At 39.1% G+C, this 22,653-nt stretch overlaps 1 long non-coding RNA gene across 1 annotated transcript in view; it reads right to left on the bottom strand.

Annotated features, from left to right (window-relative positions):
- The window catches only part of LOC123584750, a 395,175-nt gene that overhangs the window by 3,213 nt on the left and 369,309 nt on the right, over positions 1-22,653 (bottom strand). The window contains exon 2 of the long non-coding RNA XR_006705681.1: positions 11,383-11,416. This is a non-coding gene — a long non-coding RNA (uncharacterized LOC123584750). The remainder of the gene's footprint in view (positions 1-11,382; positions 11,417-22,653) is intronic.

Below are 22,653 nucleotides of genomic sequence, written 5' to 3'. Positions count from 1 at the left end.
CTGTTTAAAATGCTATTACAATATTCATAATAGCTTTCTTGAAATTTTCTGTTTAAAAAATATTTCAAACTCATTCTTTCAAAGCTTCTGATCTAAATTGCATACCAACTTTACTTTTGTTCTAGCCCTTTTTGGAACAAAATTGTTTTCATTCAGTGTTGCTATCATTTAGTAGTGAAATGTCTGTGGTCCCAGCTTCCGTGGGTATTTGTATCATGACAGGAACTGTAACCGGGAGTTCTCAGAAATGAAGCATATTGAGCCTAGACGGTATCATACCATCCTGCCTCGCTTTTTCCAAAACCAGCAAATCGGTGACCCTCTGCAGAGGACACTGGAATTATTTTGTGAGAGCAACATGCTTTTTTGACATCATAGTGTGCCATCATTTTCTCTTACTCCCCCCGCCCCCAAAGACAATATTCTGGACGGACTCAGACTGGACCATGGATCTGAACATGTCTGACACTTCCTGCATCCCCTGATAGAGGTGAGGCCTGAAAAAATATGAGGAAGTTTCTCAAAGTTCTCCCCCCAGACAAAAAGAGTAATGTATTAGGTCAAGATCATGGTATGTGTTGTGTATAACATAAATGAAGTTGTCTTGATTTATACCTACAAATAATAGTGTGTTGAAGGAAGATAAATTATACTCTAAAAGTTACTTGTATTAATGATTTTACAGAAATTGACAGGTATTTATAGATTTGCAAAATGTATTTTCCCTGTTTGCACATTTTATACTTAGTATAACATGGGTGATATGGTAAATCAGGTGTGGAGTTTAATAGTTCACAGTTCTTAAATCACTCGCATATCGAGATCCATATTCCATTATCATGAAGCTAATTTAGAGTTTCTGTCTTCTTACTTCCCTGCAAAGTATTTTCCCCCACATGGAATCCATGGTTTTATTGTAGACATTATAACAGGGCATATGAACAAGACAATGCAATTTAACAATTCATAGTTTTAAGAAATATAAAATCAAAATTAAGACATTTATTCAGAATAACATGGATTGCTACAATAGGGGTAAAACCATTTCCAGATGCTACATGAAATCAAACCTCACTGCCTCCCAAATTTTAATCTAATTGGAGGAACATGGGAAGTATTTTGAAATACCAGGAAACACTATCAATGAAAACTACTAATCTGTAGATTATGTAAAAAGGGGTTCAGAGATAGAAAATATAATTAGAGAGTACAGACCAAAAGATGCATACCAGACAGGCTGAGCAAGACATGATTTAGTATCAATGACTAAAAAACCCTTCTTTTTTTTTTTTTTTTTAATTTTTTTAACATTTATTTTTGAGTGACAGAGAGAGACAGAGCATGAGTGGGGGAAGGGGCAGAGAGAGAGGGAGACACAGAATCTGAAACAGGCTCCAGGCTCTGAGCTGTCAGCACAGAGCCCGATGCGGGGCTTGAACTCACGGACCGTGAGATCATGACCTGAGCCGAAGTCGGACACTCAACCGACTGAGCCACCCAGGCGCCCCTAAAAAACCCTTCTTGAAACAGAGGGTCAGGCTATGGATTAGGGAGTCAAAATTTGGAAAGACAGGCTAGGGACGGACACTGAATGCCATGTTAAGACCTTTGGACATGAAAAAGAATGGAAAATTATCAAGCCGGTGAAAAAATGTTTTAGAGAGACGATGTTTTTAGTAGTGCCAGGAAAGATCCTGTAACATAAGACTGACTGGTAGACAGGAGGCAAAATTATTAGAGCTATTGCACTACTGAGTTTAAATACCAAGTCAAGAATCACGTGCAACATTTTTAACAGGGAATAATATTAGAAACCATTGCAATCTTACAAGTGTTTCTCTGTAATGGACCCACAGGCCAAGAAGAACCTAGAAATATTCAAGTAGATCTTTCAGCCATGAATTCAAGAGCTCTTCACACTTTGATAAGCTTGGGTATCAGTGTGCTTAGGGATTTAATCATCTTTCCAACCCTTTCATGATTCACAATGAAGTGGCCTACTTGTTCATGGGGTTTCTTTCCATCTGTGCAAAGTAACTTCTGGATTTCTAGGCACTAATCAAGATTTATGGTGCATTGAGAAATTTTGGGTATACCCTAACAAATGCCCTTATTTTCTGCAGAAATTCCTGAGCTACTTTAGGAGAGGAGACTACAATTTAACCTCCACATTTAATGGCTAGCTGAATACATGGGAGAACCAGTACAGGGAAAGGGCCTGGTTGAAACATAAGTATCATTCTGATTCTGGGTGGTAGTGTTTCACAAAATTTGTCAAGAATGCACCATATATCACATATTGTACCATGTATCATATTCTCTTACAAATGACTCATTTTGATGTAAGTTATTTTAATTATGTATAACAAGAAACTTAGCCCTTACAGGACTTTTTTTTTTCTTCTTCTTCAATGTTTATTTATTTTTGGGACAGAGAGAGACAGAGCATGAACGGGGGAGGGGCAGAGAGAGAGGGAGACACAGAATCGGAAACAGGCTCCAGGCTCTGAGCCATCAGCCCAGAGCCTGACGCAGGGCTCGAACCCACAGACCGCGAGATCGCGACCTGGCTGAAGTGGGACGCTCAACCGACTGCGCCACCCAGGCGCCCCCTTACAGGACTTTTTAAAAATCACAAAATACATCAATAAAAATGTAAAGCTTACATTTATCAAAACACCAGGCTTAATACGTTATCACTGATGATGTTGTTTAGATAAAACTAAGTTGTCACCAGCAGTAGAACTATATGATTGAATTTTTCAGCGAGGATTTTCATAAATTTCACACGGCTGTGATATTGTCACAGAACAACTTAATGCAGCCAACAACTTTGTATATTCTAAGGATAGTGAAACTTCCATGAGCTCAACTTTTGGGGCTTCACATGGCTTTAAGTTACCATCAACACATTATTTAACGGATCTCTCTTTTTGCTCTCTCCTTCCCCTCCCCACACGTGATTTCTTATCAACTACAGAAGTACAACTTGAAATTGCATGACACAATATTATGAGATGGCTAATTAGGATCTCATTAATAGATTAACCTTTTAAGATTATAGGATGAAAACTCCTTTCTCCATAAAAATCTAATGGAAACCTCATGTACCTTTGAAAAAAATGGTCTGAGGTCTACTTTCTGGAGAAACCAAGACTGAAAAACACACATAAAATACTCAAAGTCATGGAGCCCCTACGTGGCTCAGTCAGTTGAGTACCCGACTGACTCTTGGTTTCGGCTCAGGTCATGATCTCGCAATTTTGTGAGTTCAAGACCCACCTCCATCAGACTCTGTGCTCAGAGCAGGGAGTTCTGCTTGAGATTCTCTGTCTCCCTCTGTCTCTGCCCCTCCCCCAAAACATGTCTGTTTTCTCTCAAAATAAATAAATAAGCTTAAAAAAAGTATTGAACCTCCACAATGAGGGCAGGTATTTAATTTGGTTTTGTTTTCCAGGAGCAATCATTATTTTATTTCGGTTAACCAGAGCTAAATAAGATAGGAAAATATCTTCAAGAAAATTATGTTTATGAAAATTGTACAATTTCTTTTTCAGAGTTTCTGCCTCCAAATACACATTTCCCTCCATGAGAATAGTATTTATAGTTTTTATAACACACTCCAGATTTTCATTCTGTAAATCCATACTTTCTGGGCTTTTAGCCAAGATGTAGGAACACGCTGATAATTCTGGTGACAATTTTTGTATCACCTAGGTCATTACGATAGTTACAAATTGAGTATTTGGGTTGTATGAAATTTATCATTCCATTTAACAAAAAGAAAAACAGAAGCCTGATTTTTTTTTTCTTTATATTTTCATTTCAACAGCTTCAGTTCCTTAGGAACATGAAGACTGGCCATTATGTGATTAAAGCAATGGCCCCAGTGGTCAATCTTAAATTATTATGGGAGGGTGAAAAACAAAGATTGTAGGGAATCATTTGACTTTTTTCTTTTTAATGTTTATTTTTGAGAGAGAGAGACAGAGACAGAGACAGAGGGAGGGAGGGAGGGAGAATGTGAAGCAGGGTCCAAGCTGTCAGAACAGAGCCCCGTGAGATGCTGAAACCCAGTGAACTGTGAGATCATGACCCGAGCCAAAGTTGGACGCTCAACAGACTGAGCAACCCAGGCACCCCATCATTCAACTTTTAAATGAACGTAAAATTCCTAACGGACACTGTTTATTAACGTAACAAGCAAGCATTTGAATATGTTCATACTTTTGTCCCCAAGTATTTTTTTTTTATTTTTTTTTTTCAACGTTTATTTATTTTTGGGACAGAGAGAGACAGAGCATGAACGGGGGAGGGTCAGAGAGAGAGAGAGGGAGACACAGAATCGGAAACAGGCTCCAGGCTGTGAGCCATCATGAGCCATCAGCCCAGAGCCTGACGCGGGGCTCGAATTCATGGACCGTGAGATCGTGACCTGGCTGAAGTCGGACGCTTAACCGACTGCGCCACCCAGGCGCCCCTAGTATTCTTGAATAAATTGGATTTCTCAGTTCCTCTCCATTCCTTTCCTTCATGTCCTGACAAAGGATGAGCTGGTGTAAGGCAGGAGTGAGGGGTGACAGACATACATTGGCAGTTTCCAGCAGACTGCCCTTCACAGAATGGAACAGCCCTCTGTGGGCAGGAGCTTCTATGGCTCCATCTGGCCTGATTTCAAGGCATAATGGAGCTTCTGTGGGTACTTAAGCAAAATGGGGTGATAACCTTATGAATAAACAGAAATTAGTATGTATCCTGAGGAAATCCTAGAGCCTGGAGATCCAGTGTCTCACATTTTAAAGCAGTAGGACATACAAGTGACTGCTGACCTGCCTGAGGTAATTTGGTGATAGGACAGCTGAAGCGTGACCACGAGACTGGATTATGAATCTGCTGCACAAATAAGAAAATGCCATTTGGAAACTACTATCGGTTCACTTAGAGGAACATATCCTAAGGAAATGATAGAGGATGTTCGGGTTTACAAAGATGTTCCTTATGGCATGGCCATCACTAATGAAGAATAGAAAGCAAGGTAAATATTCAGTTGTGGTATGCTGTATCAGGAAACCACTATCAGAATATGGTAACATGACACCTATCAACATACAAGAACTTTCAACACGTACTGTAGACAAAAAATAAATAAATAAAAATTAAAATAAAACACCCAAAAACCAAAACAACCTGCAGGCAATAAAACCATTTATCAGCTACAGTATGAGTCAATGTCCCAACTAGGAACAGATGGCACACTCAAATTTGCATAACTCTCAGATGGTTTAAGAAAGGAACCATTTGCCGCGATGTAGGTGGAGCACTCACAAAACCCATGGGTTCCAGTGGGGATGTCTCCCCCACCCTAGTATGGAGGAGACAAGTGAAAGAGCCATTCCTAGAAGCTAGCAGAAGGGGCTTGGAAGCATGCATTGTCAGGAACTAAGGGCTGTGGCCAAGGTTGCTTGAGGCAACCACAAAAGGAGGGAGCCAGGGAAATAAAAACCCCATCTCACCGTCCGCTCCCCTTCTCTTCTTCTTCCAGGCTTTCTCTCACCCTGAACCAAAAGACTCCAGAAAGCAAAGGAGGTCCTTGTGCCTCTGGGGACACAGACAGCAGGATGGCAAAGCATATGGCTTAAAAAGGGGGTTAGGGCTCTACTGTCACAGGTGCAATTTTTTATGTATAAATAAACGCCTAAGAAAGTCTAAGAGAACACACTAGAATGTCAGTGGTAGTTATGTCAAGGGGTGATGCAACCAAATTATGGTAATTTTTTTCTTCTTCACATCCACAGTAACTCAGTAGATACAATCAGTATTGCTTCTACAATGCAAATCTTATTGTGTTAAGAAAACTATCCCCAGGTCCACTTTATTCTATAATTCAATTTTTAACATGGATACTTATTCTCAATATGAAGGTTTTATACTGGTTCTGTTTGTTTAAATGAAGAAAATTAATCCTTGGGAATTCTGAAGACAGAAAGGTGGCTTACGAGCTACCCTGAATCATTCTCCGGAGTTGAGGGAGAAAAGCTTATATTTACTTCAAGGTAAATGTATAAAGGCAATGACAGTATGTAGGAAAAGGAATAAATATGGAATTTTATTCTACATAGAAAGAAACGCATTGGAAAAAAAAAAAAACATCTTTTGTGTGTGTGTGTGCTTTAAATATTTACCTGGAACACTGATGTAACTTAGGCCTCATAAATATGCTAATGACCAAAGTGCCAGTGAAAACTTGTCAAAAGTTGGAAGGTACAAAGAAGCACAGAGTTGATTCAGAAATGAAAGGAAAGTACTATGGCTCAGGAGGACTTCATACGACGTTTTTTTTCAGACACTTTCACGATTATTGAAACCGACTGGAAGTAATGATCAAGAAATAAAAGGGAGATGTACCTTTAAATACGGAGAGGAAACCTACAGTATATGATGTGGGGTTTAAAGAATGTGTGCAAGAGGGCACTCTGGATGTCTAGAGAAAAATCTGTATTTTTCAGTCTTCTGGGAAAAATTGCATGATGACAGAAATTTATTCAGAAAGGTTAATTTTATTTATTTATTAAGATATTTTCACGTTTTTTTAAATATTTTTTTACTCTTGCGAGACAGACAGACAGAACATAAGTGGGGGGAGAGACAGAGACACACATACACACACACACACACACAGAATCCAAAGCAGGCTCCACACTCTGAGCTCTCAGCACAGAGCCTGATGAGAGGCTCGAACGCACGAACAGCAAGATTATGACCTGAGCCGAAGTCGGTCGTTTAACTGACTGAGCCACCCAGGCACCCTAGAAAGGTTGATTTGTGATTTGAGTGCTTCCTATACAGTTAAAATCCTCGTAAGAGACACTCCCATCCAACTTTTAACCTATAATCCCAGATAAACTCACTGCATAGACGTCTAACTTGAGAATGATCCTAGTCTCAAGATTGTTCAAACTCTACACATTTGTCAAAATAGACATCTGCCATTAGAAACAACAGAAACAAACTTTTTTTTTTTTTTCTTTTTTTTAAGGGCAAAACATCCTTTTGACTGACTGGGGAAAAACTGTTTTATGATAGACATGATTAGTAGGCCTTGATCAAGAAGGGTAAAGGAAGTCATTGGACCTTCACACTCATGTGCAAGCAAGGATGGAAAAGAAGCAAGGAATTTTCTCTTTTTTTTTTTTTTATAAATTTTTTTTTTCAATGTTTATTTATTTTTGGGACAGAGAGAGACAGAGCATGAACGGGGTAGGGGCAGAGAGAGAGGGAGACACAGAATCGGAAACAGGCTCCAGGCTCTGAGCCATCAGCCCAGAGCCTGACGCGGGGCTCGAACTCCCGGACCGCGAGATCGTGACCTGGCTGAAGTCGGACGCTTAACCGACTGCGCCACCCAGGCGCCCCAGCAAGGAATTTTCTCGAAGCACATGGACCTCATACTCTCTTTTGATTGAGTGAAAAATAAAACCAACGTATAACTTTGAGATAAAATCAACAAATACCAAATATTCTGAATGCTGTATTATTAAAGCGCTTGGAACAACTTTTAAAGGTCAATTAAAATTTTCTCAAGGGAATCCACGGCCTTTGTTTTTCCTTACCAGATTAGTTAGCCGGGCCCAGCGAAGTTAAGCATGCAGTGCCTTTCACTATATTGTGAAGAAATTTAGTGATGTCATAAATACATTCCATTATTCAAGCAAATGGTATTTAAAAATGGGTATCTCATTTATCACCGGTAAATTCTTTTCTTTCTCGCTTTTTGCTATAAAAACATTAAAAACATTCCAGCTCCCTGTCAACACTGAGTTTATCCTGGCAAGCAGCCTGGTGAGAGCCTGGCTTTCTGGAGAGCTGAGTCACATTACCACGTGCGGTATGTTTTGTTTGTTTTTCCTCTCTCATTTTCCTATGTAGGGATAAATCCATAGGAGGAAAATAGCATATAAAGTCCTTTCACGTGATTAAGTATCTGCATGTGTGGACTGGACTGGGCATCAGAAGTCCCGTTGTGAACCCATCTTGGCTTCTCCGACTTTTGTCAAATCACTTCTTCATCAGTCCTGATCAGAAATACAAAACGTACCAAGTCCTCCCGACCGTAACAGAATCATTTGGCCAAGGCGTGTGAAAATTTGTGACGAGTGAAACATGATTACAAATGTAAATTATTCTCAAAGTTTTGAAAGAAACAGATAAAATATAATGGGTTAGAAACCAGCACAGAGAACATTTAGAACGGATAGAGGAAAATCGGTTGAGATATTTCGGAAGAGGCCTGGATATCAATCATATCTGCTTAAAGGTGTTTGTTGTTGTTGTCGTTGTTGTACGGGCAGGGAGAAAGATGAAGGAGAGTAAAAGAATATGAATGAGAAGTCCTGTATACATGTGTAAGTTTTATAGTAAGTGTGGAGAGGAAGCAACCCCACTTTTTTTTTTCTTTTATGTTATAGGGCTGCCTGGGCAAGACTATTGGCCTCAAATTATTCCTCCTGCCACAGAGATCATCACATCCCCTTACATTTACGTTAAAGCCATTACAGAAATTCATTAAAATGTAAGTATTACCCAGGAAGGCTATTGAGCCATTTTCAGCTATTTCACTATCCAATTAGCCCAACAGTGTTTTAAGAGAAAGCACTGCAAAAAAGCGATTTTTCCTAAATAAAGAATGAACGAATAGGGCTCCAGTTGCAAGCTTCAGTAGATAAAGAACAGGAAGTGCCTGGAGAGCAAACAGTTTAAGTAGGGACACTGAAGGAAAGACAAGAAGGGAGTATTTAAGATGTATTAGGAGCCACTGAAATCAGAGTTGTGTTACCTGGGCCCACAGGGAAATCCCCCGGGTGGGTGCATGGATACCACAGAGCGCCCAGCTCTACCCAGAGCTAAACAAGATACTATGCCTTCAATTCCATTGCCAAAATGTCAATATCTTACCAGGTAAGTGCACCCAAGGGAAAGTTTACAGTCACGAAAGAAAAAGGACCAGGCACACCATAACATCATCGTTGTATCAGAGAGAACAATAAGGAGTTGGTCCGAGGCTGTGTGTATCTAGTAAGAGATTTACTCTTAGAAGAAAGCCGATAACTAAACACTGTCAGAATCTTTACATCAGTCTTGCAACATGGGTATTTTTATTTTTTAAGTTTATTTATTTTGAGAAAGGAAGAGAGAGCGAGCGAGTGAGCGTGTGCAATCGGGAAGGACAGAGAGAGAGACAGTGGGAGAGAGAGAGAGAGACAGTGGGAGAGTGGGGGAGAGAGAGAAGAGAGAGAGAGAGAGAGAGGGAGGGAGGGAGGAGAGAGAGGGAGGGGGAGAGAGAGAGAGAAAGAGAGAGAGACAGAGAGAGAGAATGAATACCAATGTCATGCTGTTGGTGCAGAGTTAGACACAGGCCTTGATCTCAAGAACTATGAGATCATGACCTGAGCAGAAATCAAGAGTCAGAAGCTTAACCAACTGAACCACCCAGATGCCCCCAACATAGGTATTCTTATATACAGTTTGAAACATGATGAAAATGTCCCAGAGAGGTTAAGGAGCTTGCCTAAGGGATCACATAGCTAGGAAGAGCTGAAGCGAGGTTTATAAAAGTGAATTTTAATTGACCCCAAATCTGTGTTCTTTTCACCAGAGCCTTTGTATGGAGAGAAGGGAAAAGCTGGGAAATATCTGAATATTTTGCACAGAAGTGATCCAGAGAAGTAATGTAGTCTGAACACGGACTGTGACGGCTGTATAACTTATGATATACATGTGAAGATTAAACTTACACACAGAACTTTGTTGTAATTTTATGATAGCTAATGTCCCCAGTGGCATGGAAGAATTGTGGATTACTGAAAATACTTCTTGATCACTTCTTTAACACTTTTATGCGCTCCTGCCATAATATTCCAAAGCTTTTAAAGTAATAGTATTTTTTGTCTCTTCAAAATGCATGTCTTTGTTAACTCAATAAAATGAGGGGCGCCTGGGTGGCGCAGTCGGTTGAGCGTCCGACTTCAGCCAGGTCACGATCTCGCGGTCCGTGAGTTCGAGTCCCGCGTCGGGCTCTGGGCTGATGGCTCAGAGCCTGGAGCCTGTTTCCGATTCTGTGTCTCCCTCTCTCTCTGCCCCTCCCCCGTTCATGCTCTGTCTCTCTCTGTCCCAAAAATAAATAAACGTTGAAAAAAAAAATTAAAAAAAATAAAATAAAATAAAATGACACGATGGTTAGCATGTTGTATACCAGACTAATTTTATCATCTGATCGTAGAAATTGAGGCCAGGTAAAGAAACAACTATTAGGCAAAGAAAACGGTTATCATTTGTGAATTTACTCATCTTAACAACAGAATTACACACAGAGCCACTCTGTTACTATAATCCATGGCAGAGTTCAAATGCCTCGAGGGCAATGTGTTTCTCTCAAAAGCAAGTATGCAGGTATGAAAAGAAAAAAGTGATGGTTATACACCAACAAATATCACTAAGTGAGACCTAGAGCCAAGACGAGTAATCAAGATCGATGACGGCTATGGGACCTGTTGGAGGGCATCTTCTGAAGAACCAGACCATGACTTTTTACACCAATGCAGACCCGATGCCAGGTACACAGTAAATAATAAATCCATTATGTTTTAAGTGCCTGACTGAATACTTGGAGAAAGGCGAGTTAAGAAACAAACCCGTTCAATAGTCATTTCCTACTACGTAATACAGATACACTATACTTAAGTATTTACTTTATTACTAAATGGGTTCTTCAAAATCTAAATGTGAGGTTGAGTCAGCAGTAACATTTAACTCCTGGTTAAATCTAATAAATCACTAGACTTTGAAACGTGTATGTATTCAAGGAAAGACTACATATCATATCATTGGCAAATATGTTTTTACAGCAAAAAAGTTTTTTATCCTACCTTGCAACATTTTGTCAGTTAAACATTTTTAAACTTCAAAATGACGAAGCTATTCTCGGATTTAAACCAACCAAGTAACAAAGACTGATAACCAAAAAAGCCGCAGCCCCATCCCAGGTGGCTGGTAATTTCCTTGAAAATGGTTGAAAACAGTCTGGAACTCAAACAAATGTGGTCAAACTGAACTGTATTCTTTGTATTTTACTTCAACGAGTATTTCTTTTAAAATCACCAGGTTAATTAATTATTCTTACAAAATAGAAAAATGTGCCAGTTGGTCTTTTCTTCGTAAAGTCTGCATCATGAACAATAATCCGGAGCTTAAGATAATTAATACTATATATCCTTGCCTTTGAACATCACAGCTGTCAGCCACGGGGCTTTAAAATTAATAGGCCCTTCAAAGCTATAAATAGGAAACCATGATAATTTTATATAATATTTCTTAAAAGGCACTTACCTTTTGGAAGAAAACACTTCTGGCAGCAAATTACCTGTTAAAATAAAACATACCATTTATTGGTATCCAGTAAATAATATGAAGGATGATACACTATTATAGTCAGCACAATTACAGAGCAACTTTAAAAACTTTTCTTGATTTAAGTTTTTTTTCTTTTCTTTTTTTTTTTTTTTAGTACAAATTAAAATCATCTCCTTGGTCATAATAATTAAATGCTTCTCTGTTAAATGCATGTTCACTGAAATCACAGAAGCTAATGAGTTTCATGTCTGAGAGCAAAAAGCAGAAATTACAGGGCACATTATCCAGGTCATGGGTGTAGATCCCAGCATCTTCCCCTCCCGACTATAATGAGAAGCATGTGAATTAATGTCTGTACAGAAGTTTTAAGGTCTAGGTGTCACTGAGGATTTCATCTCCACTAAATTCAAAATAACTTCTACCTGGTGGTATTTTATTTTTTATCAAATCTTCAAGTGTTACATTAGTTATTTGAGTCTCTTATGTACTTCTCACTGAACTACATTCAAGTCTAAGAGATTTTTTATTTACGATACCCTCATAAATATCATGGAGGTAAAATATAGTCATGGTTCATGTAATATGCAGAAAAGAAACAAACTGGCTGGAATCAATATAATATGTTATCCTAATCAGAGGCAAAGGAGGGATATGCTGGTAGCGGAAGAAACTCTTGATGGTTATTTCGTTCCCACAGGATTCAAACTTGTTTTTTCAGAAGTGAAAATCTAAAAGACGGGAAAACTTTTCCTGGGAGTTTGGCTTGTTTCATTATATAATACTATACATGTGTTATCACCACCACCCCCTCCACCAACTGTGTGTATATGTCACAAAGGCAGACATGCAGATGCCTCAAATTACACGAAAAAAAAAGAAAAAAAATTAGCTGAGTTTTATTTAAAACAACCAAGTAACAAAGACTGATAACCAAAAAAGCCGCAGCCCCATCCCAGGTGGCTGGTAATTTCCTTGAAAATGGTTGAAAACAGTCTGGAACTCAAACAAATGTGGTCAAACTGAACTGTGTTCTTTGTATTTTACTTCAACGAGTTTTTCTTACAACCAGGGAAATGTAAAGGCTTGAAAAACTGATAAACATTTAGAGACTCATTTGTAAACAGAGGTAGCTCTTGTTGTAAATTCATCTGAGTTCACTTGAGTGTTAAATTGTCTGAACAGCAAAACCACTTCTGACTGTAGTCCAAGACTGATTCTGTGATCAGATTCAGAAACGGGGAGGGCCTCTCAGGGTTGCTCAGAGATGGATAGAGTCCAGCCTGGTAATGCTGCTGGCTCCCCAAGGTAGGCTGCTGCCCTGTGAGCGCTGTGCACTGTCCCTTGTGCTGCTGTGGGAGCCCGATGCCAGCATGGGGCCAAATCCCCACTCTGAAGGAGCCCTCCCAGCAATTAAGGGGAAATCGGATTCAGAGTAAATGAAACAATTAACAGAAATATTTACTTGTCCACTGACATGATTTCCAGATACCTCTTTGCTTTGATAAAAATAAATGCATTCAGGACAAAAAAAAAATATTACCAAGTTGAGTTCCGTGAATTCTTAAAAATAGACAGTTTGCCTCTCCTACTAACTACCACCACAGCTCAGTTTACACAATCCCGCACGATGCTATCATTTTAGTGAGCTAAAGGGTCTCCACCATTCTGCTGCTGTTCATGCAAGTTACCCTAACCCTAATCAATTATCTATATATGTGTCACGGTATTCTTCCAAAAAAAAAAAAAATAATAAAAGCAGATATAATCAAAATTCAGTCCTTCTTAAATATTGCAGTATGTTTTGTTGTTAGTACTCACAGAGCAAATTTGAAAACCCTTGACATGGCTTCCAAGATTTGTTCTGAATCCTGCTGAACCCCTGGGTCTAATCTCTCACAACAGACTCCTGTATCCTAATACTAAAGGGCAATGGCCCTTTGCATACACCCCCACCCCCACCCCACTCCACAAATTAGCTTCTCTCTTTTTGGTCTCAGGGTCAGGACCTTGGCACATGTGAAAGCAGATGAAGCCCTTCCATGTAACTCTTGACCTAACTTACAGATCTCAAACATTCCTTCTTCAAAGTCTTCCCACAAATCCTAAACTGGGTCTCTTTTACAATCTAGTGATTGTGGTTTGCTCAGTGTTCCCTTTTTAAATACTGTAGAGAGAAGTGTTGAGCTCTGCTAAGTTCCCCTATGGAGAAACATAACATTTATCATCTAACTGGAGAGTTTTGAACTGAAAGAAGGCACTAAGCTGACTAGATGCCAGTACAGAACATGTGATCCAGGACGGGTCTGAACACCCTTGGGCATATGGTTAACCCCCCATGGAGGAAAAGCCAGCATGTATACAGAGGGTAGCAAGGTTAAGGCTCCTCACGTTTAGCCAAGGGGACAGAATGCAAACAGTTGATGAGCTTTCAAAGCTGAGGGTGACTCATATAACATGTTCCACCAAGTAAAATGTGAAATAGCCTCACTGTTGTTTTACTCTACTAAACTATAGAGAAAATCTTTAAACATCTAAAAATCAACACGGTATCCAATGAACATCCAAGGTTATCAACAGCTGGCACACAGCCCAATTACAGCCACCAATTAAACGCTATCTGGGCTAATTTCTAGGCAAGCCAGGAACTGCCACTTTTCAGTCTCTTGATGAGCTCCTCTCTGCCACCGACATATTCAGCACTCATCGGCTTATTTCCAACCAAGGACTGCCACAGCTGACATGGACTCCTTCACTCCAGCGTACTGATTATGGACTGGAGAGGAGGAGAGTAAAAGAAATGGACTTTCAGCACTTCCAAGACCTCCCCACCCTCTTCGTAACCAGATCCACAAAACATCCTCTTTGAGAAGATTTCAGGGTGAAGTCCAAGCACAGTTTTAGAGTAACAACAGTAGGATTCCCTTCAGATAATCAGCTTTCAACTTTCCAAAGAGATGGGTAAATAAAGAAATGAGTACATAAGAATCTGGGTCCTTCAAATAGGCCACCTTTCTTTTTCTATGTTTAGTACTCTGGTTGAGTGAGTGTGTGTGTGTGTGTGTGTGTGTGTGTGCACGAGCACGTGTGTCAGGGAGATGGGGGAGAGAGATGTTCTTGAAACACTGGGTTAGCAAGGTCATTTATTTTCCCTTCTTTGGAGGTTGAAGTGAAAGTGTGAATCTTCAAGTCTGAATGGGATTTAATCAGACAGTGGCAAACCGATAGATAAAGGCCAGAGACACGGGAAACCTGACAGCCTAGAGTATTACTAAGTAGATCACTTTGGCCTAATTAGAGGGAGCCTTCGGAAGAAGACCGGAAATAGTGCTGAAGGGCCCAGATCTTTAGGCAGTGTTAAGATAAGTCTACTTTTTAAATTGAAGGATATAAAGGATTTTAAAAAGGAATGTATAGAACATATTTTTGGTTTTGATAATCAGGCTAGCGATATGAACGATGCTTACAGTGGGATGAAACACATCTGTGAACAGACTGTGGCAGTAATTTAAAATTGAAGTGGTGACAGGCTCAACTGGGTCAAAGTCAATAGGGGAGAAAAGAAAGGAGATTTCCCAGGTGTTTAAGAGAGAAAATTCATAGACAGTTCTGACCATCTGAGAACAAAGGGTGACTCGTGTTTAGCTTGAGTGACTAAAGCACCAATAACCAAATTACTGATTATTTAGAAAAAAAGAATGAAAGAAGATGACAATGCGTTTCAGATTGTTAAAGTTTCAGACTTTTGAACCTTAACAAAAAATTCAGCAGGCATCTCAGCCCCTAGATATACATTACTCTAATTTTATAACTAAGGAAATAAAAACTAAGATATTTGAAAACTCAAGGTCATACAGCTGCTGTGTGGTCCAAGAAGGATTTTATTTTAACTTCCTTGACAGCAAATTTCATTCCCATTATAGAATTAGCTCTTTGGCTTTGTAAACTCATGCCTAATTACCACAGTTTCTTCATCTATGATGCAATGATGGTATCTAATTTGATTAGCTGAAATAATGTAAAATTAAGATTTAGTATATAAAAAAAATCTCTCCGGTGGACATTTTAGTTGTCTTGGTAATATACTTTTGAATACTAATTATTGACCAGCAACTACTGTGACAAAAATATTATGCATGTGTGTATGTGTATATATAACCTTATATATGTATATATCTATATATATAACCATATACTGCATACACACATATATACATGTACGTGTGTGTGTGTGTGTGTGTATGTGTGTGTGTGTGCAGCTCTGCCCCACCATTCTACATTGATTCCATTTAATTAGGAAATCAAAAACCATGTCCATATCTATGTTGGTGAAAACAGTGGATATGGTGCATGAAAAGAGACCAGATGGCTCTTAACGTTAAACCGGCTACCGAGCAAGACATTTACTCTAAATTTTTTATTTGTTTCAGGCTGGCTTCTCATATTCTTTTCATGTAGATTCTCATTTGTGCATTTCATGGTTGTTATGTGAATCTGTTGCTACCGAATAGGTTGAATCTTAAGCCTTTTGTAAAAATTAGTATGGTTCTTTGTGGTTATAAATAACAAATGTATTATTTTAGATAGAAAGGACAACTAAAGGGTTTTTTGTTACCTTTCTGTTCTTAAACTTTGTTCATGTTGATTTATTTGGATTGTTAATCATCACCAAACTTAAAAGATTATCTCAAATAAGAGCATGTCATGTCTTGTCTATTTTGCTGTTTGCTAGAAATGGACCATTATGCTGCCAAGATATATTGTGAGAACAATTTATTTTCCTGGTTTTCACCCTTCCCCACTCTACTATGGAGAGCTGTGTTAGTGTTTTCATCTAAAGTCTTGAATTTTCAAAGAGGATTAAAAAACAAGAATTGGTCATGCATACAATAAAGCAAAAATATTTATCATTGAAGTTAGTGAAGGGTTGAGACATGTTTAATTGTGCAGCGTATACAGCAAAAAATCCACTTGTAGAATTTTAAAAAGTTGCATTTAGACAGAAAGAATTTTATGACTTTAAAGGTACAAAGCCTTTTAAACAGTCAATTTACATAGTATTTATCCAGAGTGAATGGACAGAGATTAAGGATGTTGACTTTGGCTTCACACTGCCTGAGTTCAAAGGGGACCTCAATACTTATTGCACTGTGAACTTGAGCAAGTTACTTAACTCTCTCTGGCATTATGTCCTTAAATGCATAAGGAGGAAAATAATAATCAGCATCTCATGGGAACATTTTGAGGATTAAGTGAGTTCGTATATAATAAAGCACTTAGAATATAGCTTGAACACATAATTAGTGATCAATAGATGTTAGCTTTCATAATGTGTTGAGTCAATCTATTTTTCTACTCTTTAGAATAATTACCAAATGATATAAGATTGAGCTTTGCTAAATATGAAATGACATAACGCCTCAATTATCCTACATCCAGAACACAATCAGACAGTAAGAAACAATGTAAGTAGCGAAAGCTCATTGTGAATACTCTGCAGAAAATCTGAACTACATTGGTCTTACAGAAAAACCTCAGCCTTTTATTTTGGCTGATACTGTACCATAAATGATGCAAAGATAAACAAGAATCTTCACCTGAAAACTACTTGTAATCTAGTTGGAATGTAAACAGGAATAAATACAGTATAAGTTAATATTGGATTATTTCTAAAAGACCATTACAAGGTAGGGGGTGGGGAATCATTTTTTGTCAGAAAAGCAAATTCTGGAAAGAACTGCCCATGGTGTATCATCTTATGTGGAACCACCATACCATTTGGCAATCTTTTTAATTTTAGAATTAGGATCTCTTGCTTCTCTACTAAGCTTTATTAGTCTTATTAACAGCTAATGTGTCATCTCTAATTACCGGTATTGCTCAAAGATCACTATTAATGTAACCACTATTTTTTGAGTAACAACTTAAGTGAAACACAGGAAGGTGCCATCATCAAACTTTGAGTGCCCCGAGAAGCCACCATTAAAAACACAGAATAGCCAACATGATCTTGAAGAAAAAGAACAAAGCTAGAAGTATCATGCTCCGTCTTCAAACTATGTTACAAAGCTATGAAAAATAGAGCAGTATGGTATTGGCATAAGCACACACACGCACGTGCGCCCACACACACACTCAATCAATGAAACAGAATGGAGAGCCCAGAAATAAACCCACACATATGGTCAATTTATAGCAAATAGTCAACAACATACGCTGAGGAAGAGTCTCTTCAATAACCAGTGGTGGGAAAACTGGACAGCCACATGCAAAAGAATGAAACTGGACTACTGTCTTATTCCACACACAAAACTCAACTCAAAATGGACTGAAGTCTTGAATTTAACACCTGAAACTATTAAACTCCTACAAGGAAACACAGGTGGTAAGCTCTCTGACATTGATCTTCAAAGTTGACTTTTTGGATTGAACAACAAAAGCAAAAAACGCCCATGTGGGACTATATCAAACTTCTGCAAAGGAAGCCATCAACAAAACGAAACAACAACCTACCAAATGGGAGCCAATAATTGAAAATCACAATCTGACAATGGGTTAATATCTTACATATATATGTATACATATTTAGCTGTAAAACCATAAAACTTGATAGCAAAAAAAAAACCCTGATGAACACATGGACAGATATCTGAATGAGCATTTTTTTTTTATAGAAGACATATAGAAACCAACAGGTACGTCAAAAGGTACTCAATAGCGCTAATCATCAGAGAAATATAAATCCAAACCACAATGAGGTATTATCACCTTCCACCAATTAAAATGGATTATTACCAAAAGAACAAAAGTAACCATCATTGGCAAAGATGTGGAAAAAAGGGAATCCTTGTGCACTGCTGGTGGGAATGTCAATTGGTACAGATGCTATGAAAAACACTACAGCAGTTCCTCAAAAAATGAAAACTAGAACTACCATATGATCCAGGAGTTCCACTTTTGGGTATTTATCCAAAGAAAAATGCCAACACTAACTTGAAAAGCTATCTGCACCATGTTCACTGCTGATTTACAACAGCCAAAATATGGAAGCAACCCAAGCGCCCATTGATGGATGAACAGATAAAATGTGTATTAACTACCATGGAATATTATCCATCCATTACAAATCAACTCTTGCCATTTGTGGTAACATGGATTGACCTTCAAAACAAAACACTAAGTGTAGTCAAACAGAAAAACAGATACTATATGATCTCACTTATACGTGGAATCAGAAAGACAAAACCAAAAAACAGACAATAACTGAGCTCACGGGTACAGAGAGTGGTTTGGTGGTCGCCAGAAGGGGGAAGGGGGTAGATGGAAAACTAGGTGAAGGAGTTAAAGAGCTTGTACACTAGGGGCTGTAAAGTAAGCCATGGGATGTAATATACAACATGGTGACTACAGTTAATACTGCGTTATATATTTTAAATTTGCTAAGAGTAGATTTTACAAGTTTTCATCTCAAGAAAAATACTCTGTCCCTATGTATGGTGATGGATGCTAAACAGCCTCATTGGGGTAACCATTTTGCAATACATACAATTATCTCGTCATTATATTGTAAACTAAAAGCTAATATGTTATATGTCAGTTACATCTAAATCTAAAAAGCTACCAAAAAAGAACAAAGCAGTCTTAAGTACTGCACAAGAAAACAGGGTGACATACAGTGCCAGTGTGTGAGAGATGCCGTTTTATTTTGCAGAGACATGGAAGACAGGGTACTTGATCTAAGAAAGGAATGAAACGATACGCAGCCACCAGTCTGGGAGGGTCCAGCAGCATAAGTACTAAGAAAATGGAAACACAAAGAAGGACAGCCTAAAGGAAGATTAAAATATTGCACCCTGAGAAGAAAAAAACCTTTCCTAGTGAGGAGGCTGGTGGATGAGGTCTAAGAAATGCGCAAGTATAAGGTATAAGAAATGAGTTTGGACCTAAGGGCCACTTCCAAAGTACAAAGTGGGAGCACTGAGGTTCGGGAAAAAGAATTACATGATCCATTGTGTTTTTAAAATAATTCTTCAACTGTTTGGTGAGTTGATAGCATGGGTCCAGAGAAGAAGCCAGGAGAGCAGTTAAAATGCTATTCAAGTAGACCAAACCAGAGAGGATGAAGGGTTGGGCATGGTGGCTACCATGGCCAGAAATGGAGGATGCTAGAGTCAAGCTTACAGGTAGAGCTCAAAGGATTTGCTGATGGAATGGAAGGGAGATTGAAGGAAAAAACAGGAATTAAATACCATTCCTAGGTTTCAGGAAGCAAAATAAATTATGCTGCCTTTTATCAAGAAGAGACTAAAAGAGGAAAAACCATAATTGGGAAAGTAGATAAAGATTTTTATTTTAGCCAAATCAAGGGTGAGGAACACACTGACTTTTAAGGGTAATGGTGCAAACATAGTTCTAGAAAATGTGTATGGGTTACAGGGTTTTCAACCTCAACATTATTCACCTGTAGGCTGGTTATGTTTTTACAGGTGCTGTCCTCTGCATGTGAGCACCGCAGAATGGTCACAGCATCTCTTGCCTTCATCTACTGGATGACCCTATCTCCCCCACCCAACTGTAACAAACAAAAATGTCTCCACGCACTGCATAATAGCACGGGGTGGGAAATGGGTAAGTGCAAAATTGCACTGGGTTAATGATCACAGGGCAGAAAGTCTATATTTAGCTGTGAAAACAACCACTGATTTCCATACCTGGGACCTGGGTGATCTCACCACGGAAAAGGAAAACAAGAGTATAGGGTTCACCCCAGCACACTCCAAATTTAGAAGCTGAGAAAGAAGATCCAGCAAAGATAACGATTAGGAAGGAATTAAACCCAATGTGTATGGTAGATTAGAATCCCATAGAAGATGTCGCCAGCACGAGAGAGTAAGCATATGTGGCTCTTATGAATGAGCTTGATTAGGTAAACAAGGACAGAAATATAATCACTTCTAGATCTATGTCTAAAGAAGAGAGTCACAAGTCAGCTTCAATCTAAAAATTTGTATCAGCTTGAAATTTCTTAGCAGGACATTTTGCTTGGACAAGGTCTGACCACTGACAAAAGTTGATTATCAGCCCCTCCTCAATATAATTAGGTGTGTTTGAGGCTTGCAACTTAAGGGGCCAGAGGCAGGTAAGGTTGGCTGAGAAAGATTCCTCCCATGAACTGGCATAAAGGGTAAAGGTACCTCCATGGTACCCTGAGCTCCTACCTGCATTCCACCCTCACCAAACTGTAGTGTATTACAAACATGTCCAATGTCTGGGCCGCTGTTCATCAAAGGCAGATGGAAGAAAAGGGTAGTGTTCCTGAAAACAAAGTTATTATGAGGGTAGGAGCAGTCTGGGCTCCTCTCTACTCTAAGGACAAAAAGATCAGTAGTGGAAACTTGTATTAGAACTTTTCTTATCTGCCTCTCTCATCCTATAAGCATTTGGGGAGGAGGTGCTATTTGTGTGTGAAACAAATGAGTTTCCAAAAAAGCTCTAGTGTCAAGTTTTGGGAAGGGGTTCAGGGAGACTTGCCTCACTTCCCAAGACCACAGAGACCTACACTTAAGCACAGCATGAGGCTACTGGGAATAGAAAGCCTTGTGGGACTGTCACAAGGTGGGTTGGTGGCATCTTCAACTTGCCCAGTAGCAATGGCAGCAAGTTCAGAGATCCAAGCCCACTAAAGGTAGTGCTGATTCCAGTTTTAAGCTCCACTGTGAGTAATGTAGCTGTGACACTTGACCTAATAGCACACAAGTTAGGAGACAGATCTGTACATGATGTGTTTCAAGGTGGACAGGTGATAAGAAATTACAAAGGTTGCAACAGTCAGTCACACAAGACCTTTAAATTTGTAAATTTACTGGGGCGCCTGGGTGGCGCAGTTGGTTCGGCGTCCGACTTCAGCTAGGTCACGATCTCGCGGTCCGTGAGTTCCAGCCCCGCGTCGGGCTCTGGGCTGATGGCTCAGAGCCTGGAGCCTGTTTCCGATTCTGTGTCTCCCTCTCTCTCTGCCCCTCCCCTGTTCATGCTCTGTCTCTCTCTGTCCCAAAAATAAATAAACGTTGAAAAAAAAAAATCCATGCGATAAATTTGTAAATTTACGTATTTTTCCTGTAGAGCTAAATGTGCTAGGTCAAGGAACATATAGACATCATTTTAATTGCTATCGACAGATATTTAACAAAAATAACCCATGACCCCACTAGTTAAATGTGTCCACTTCCCTAAATTTTCACCAGCTCTAGATGTGAACGTTCCTTTAATTCTGACTACCTGATGGGCTAAAAAAAAATGCCCTCTCACTATTGTTTTAATTTGCATCTCATGTTCACTATTGAAAGCAAACTTTTCATATAGATAATTTGTATTTCCTTTTTCCAGAAATTGCCTATACATGGTATTTGGGTTTTTTTTGTTTGTGTGTTTTCTGACTCTTGGTCTATTTCATACTCATTTGTAGAAACTCTTTATATTAGGGACATCAATCTTTGCCTTCTTTCTTAAGATCTTATCATCGAATGTGGGTGTATTTCTGCAAAACAGTTCACATGTTCCTATAAATCATGGATGCACGTCTGCTACTTCCTTCTACAAGACTGGAAACACAGGCACTTCCCTTGTGAAAATATGGGAGTGCAATCCCTGAAAAAGACTGGAATTCCTCTGACTAATACAGGTTGGGGGTAGGTCTCAATTACTAAGAGATTATTATGATGATTCATTTTTTTAATATTTATATATTTTTGAGACACACACACACACACACACACACACACTCTCACACACAGAGTATGAGTGGAGGAGAGGCGGGGAGAGAGGGAGACACAGAATCCAAAGGAGGATCCAGGCTCTGAGCTGTCTGCACAGAGCCTGATACGGGGCTCAACTCACGAAACCGTGAGATCATGACCTGAGCTGAAGTCAGTCGCTTAACTGACTGAGCCAGCCAGGCGCCCCTATGATGATTCATTTTTGAAGAACTGGGCTGGAAAAAATTAGCTAGTCACTTCAAGACAAAGATCTAGCTCGTTGTTTCTCTGTTTTCAAAGTCACTTGAATATTTCTGAACTATTATAATGAGTTTCCTCACTCAAGGTAGACTTCCCAAACAAAATGTGTTCTGTGGGGCACTGCGTTAACTCTGGGGGCGGTCTGTGGCCAAATATATTTGGCAATGACTTTGTATAAAATGTCGATTTCACACAGTTAAAAGCTATTGTTCATTATGAAACTAGGTAAAATTTCAAC

Source organism: Leopardus geoffroyi, chromosome B1 (genome assembly GCF_018350155.1).
Source record: "Leopardus geoffroyi isolate Oge1 chromosome B1, O.geoffroyi_Oge1_pat1.0, whole genome shotgun sequence".
NCBI classification, from domain to species: Eukaryota; Metazoa; Chordata; class Mammalia; order Carnivora; family Felidae; genus Leopardus; species Leopardus geoffroyi.
The sequence above is the reverse complement of the archived record's forward strand: the minus strand, read 5'-3'. Positions and strand labels throughout refer to the sequence as shown.